We start from the raw sequence: 3,617 nt of genomic DNA, 5'->3' as shown, positions 1-3,617 counted from the left end.
CTAAATGCCTGTCATGCTGAGCATGCGTCGCCCAGCCCTAGCCAATCAGCTGCTTCAAACAAAACACAGTGACTTCCGGTCAGGAATTTTCTGCGCCTTCAGTAGGACACAATATCCCGAGAGGATCCCTATGATAGATGCTTCAGGTTGTTTTAGCGTTCATAGCAATGGTTATTATTAACTGTACTGCAGGAATGGAACGTAAATCACAGAAAATATATGTAGTGGTGGCAGCTGCAGAGAAGTACTTGCAGGGTTGGGGAGTAACTGATTACATGTTATCCGTTACATGTAATGGATTACCAAAAAATGGTAACTGTAATATTTTACGTTACCAGCAAAAACATTATCAGATTAGATGCTTTTGAAAAACTAGATCATTACTTCGAGGATTACTTATAAATTCAGAGGATGTTTGCGAAAAACAATCTTTGTAACTTTTCTGTTTTCTTAATGACATTCAAATCAGCATTGAAAAAAGGCGCAAATTTAAGTTTGTTCCACCTGAGCGAGTCTGACCACAAGTCATTGACCACTATGATGACACACCAAATGTATTTGATGGATCGCGGGAAAAGAGCAGCAATAGGCTTTTGTAGGCTACAGTCTGAGCTATGTCTTCCAATGTTGCGACTTCGGTCGGCATCCAAAGACGATCAAATTTGAATAAACGCTTGGTAAGGCTGACAGCAGTGGTGTAGTCTACGGCGATACGGATATCACAAATTATTAGTGGTGGGAAAAGTACTCAATTGTCATACTTGAGTCCCGGCTGACAGCAGTGGTGTAGTCTACGGCGATACGGATATCACAAATTATTAGTGGTGGAAAAAGTACTCAATTGTCATACTTGAGTAAAAGTAAATTTACCTTAATAGAAAATGACTCAAGTAAAAGTGAGTCACCCAGTAAAATACTACTTTTGTAAAAGTCTAAAAGTATTTGGTTTTAAATGTACTTAAGTATCAAAAGTAAAAGTATAAATAATTTAAACTTCCTTATATTAAACAAACCAGACGGCACAATTTTCTTGTTTTTATTTTATTTACGGATAGCCAGGGGCACATTCCAACATAATTTACAAACAAAGCATTTGTGTTTAGTGAGTTCGCCAGATCAGAGGCAGTAGGGATGACCAGGGATGTTCTCTTGATAAGTGTGTGAATAGGACCATTTTCCTGTCAAAATGTAACGAGCACTTTTGGGTGTCAGGGAAAATGCATGGAGTAGAAAGTACATTGTTTTCTTTAGGAATGTAGTGAAGTAAAAGTTTCCAAAAATATAAATAGTAAAGGACAGATATCCTCCAAAACTACTTAAGTAGTACTTTAAAGTATTTTTTTTAAGTACATTACACCACTGCTTATTATTGATATCTACATAGCGCATTGATGTGAATCACACTGCTGCTCTCTCATTTAGCTATTTGCGCCTTACAGATTGTGGTTGTTGTGGATGGCTGTTCACAAATCTAAATGTGTATTTGAACCCAACAATGGTTCAATTCAAGAAGTTTAAGCTGCCTATAGATCATTGTTTTTTTTAAATGCCCTCTTCAACAGCTGAATAGTGTGGATCCAAGCCTATTGAATAAATGTGGGGCTTTTTTGCTCAATCTAATTTATGCTGATAAAAAAAAAATCCATTGGCATAATGGACACATGCTCAAACTTGCACACTTTTGATTGACTTAAAGTGGCAATCTGTAGTTGCTACATCCATATTTGGACTTATACATTATATATATATCCATTGATTATTGAAGAATGTAACTTATAAATGCCTCATGAGTTGAGTTCAACTGTCACACTCCCAGAACCCAAAATATAAGCTTGTTTTTTTCCAAAGTTTGTAAACATTGTAAATGTAACAAACACTGTATAGCCTCATAACATGGTTAAAATAATCATGCTGATATCATGGATGGTCAGTCCTTGCATCCATAGCTCTGTCTATTAATCTGAGAGTGGTTACATTTCTGCCCATCCCTCAGCTTTTTACCAAAACAGAGGCGGGTTGGTGTTTAGTTATTATTATACCTGTGGATTTACCTTTTAAACAGCTGCATATTATCAAGGTATCAAAGTGTCGCCAACTAAAAGGTAAACAATAGGCCTATAGCAAATGCAGCATAAGGCATTCATTTTTCACATGTAAATAGCACTTTTCAGTAGTGCTCAAAGCATGCCATTCCATGAGCACAGCATTTATTTTTTCAACTTGAATCAATGAGCCCAATCAGTCGACCATGACAACAAAATCATAAACAACAGAGTAGGGCTGGCTAATAAGTCCTTAGTTTTGGGGTCATGCTCAGGTAAAACAATTTGGCTAATCTATACTTCCATATTCCCAAATCCTATTCTTGAAGATCATGGGGTATAACTTTTATTGGAATGACTGGAGTTCTGACTTCAGAAGTTACAGGGTGTGTTGAGTGGCGGTGTCCGTTTGCCTGGTGTAGGACCATAACGGGTTAATATTAGTGGTATATGGTGGAGGATTTTTAATAAGGGTAGGGTAAGTTTCTTCCTCATTTTGTGTCACAAAATATAATGGATTTATACACCAGTCCAGTTGGTGGCGGTAAAATGCAACATATTGGATGCCATCCGCCACAAAATATCATTGAAGAAAAGAAGGACACACCCAAATACAGTACGTATGAACACAGATTGAACAATGAGACAGATATTTGGCCGGAAGTATAAATGTGAAGCATCCGCTTCGCGTTTAAGTTTTGTAGACTTTACCCTTTGCAAAAGTTTAGGAGTGCAAAGGCGAATTGCACACGCGCCCTTGACAAAGGAGGCGTTCCCTAACGGAAATATGCAGATGTATGCTAGAACGCGCCAATAGGATCTCGCTAGCTCGTGCTTGGCTCTGCCCACCTTGCTTGTTCTGCCCACTATGACTAATTTGTTCCCATTGGAAAACATTGGTTTAGTTATAAAAAATATTTGGTATGAAGATAGGCAGAAACTGCTTCTCCAATAGATATCCCCTATCACACTTGTAGGCGATGTGTTGGCGACGTTGACTTCGATATACTTGATTTGACGAAAATGAAAACGTGTCAGTTTGTCCCTTTCACGTGGTTGGAGTAATACAATGTTCAACTACTTACGATATTGGATCGAGTCTAGGTTTTGCTTTAGATTGAGAGAAAATGGACAAATAAGGAAGAATTTTCCACTTTCTCTCATTGACTTCTCAAAACCCACTCTGGCTTGGTCTGTTTAGCAAGCGTTCACGGATGTCTCGCGATGTTGCGCCTCTGGGTTTAGAAGCTCTGTAAAACGTTTTGGAACGTTCAGATAGAAATGTGTTATGTAGAACTAACATGCCTCTATACAAGAAATCCTGTAGGCTCTAATTATGGCATTACTATCTGCAACGTTCGAGAACGTTTTGGCAAATAAACATGTTCATCTTCAATTCTTAGTCTATTACTGTCAATGGTTCAACCCGTTGACATCTAAGTTTCCATGTGGTTCGTTAAACATAAGCTGTCAACCCAATTGTCATAAATGACCATTCTTTAATAGTAGGAATATTAATACTATAAGGACAATCAATGTCAGTGTTCCATTCTCAGACTACATATATGCCATGGA

The sequence above is a fragment of the Salvelinus alpinus genome, chromosome 7, assembly GCF_045679555.1.
Source record: "Salvelinus alpinus chromosome 7, SLU_Salpinus.1, whole genome shotgun sequence".
In the NCBI taxonomy this organism is placed as follows: Eukaryota; Metazoa; Chordata; class Actinopteri; order Salmoniformes; family Salmonidae; genus Salvelinus; species Salvelinus alpinus.
This window is presented reverse-complemented; position numbering follows the sequence as displayed.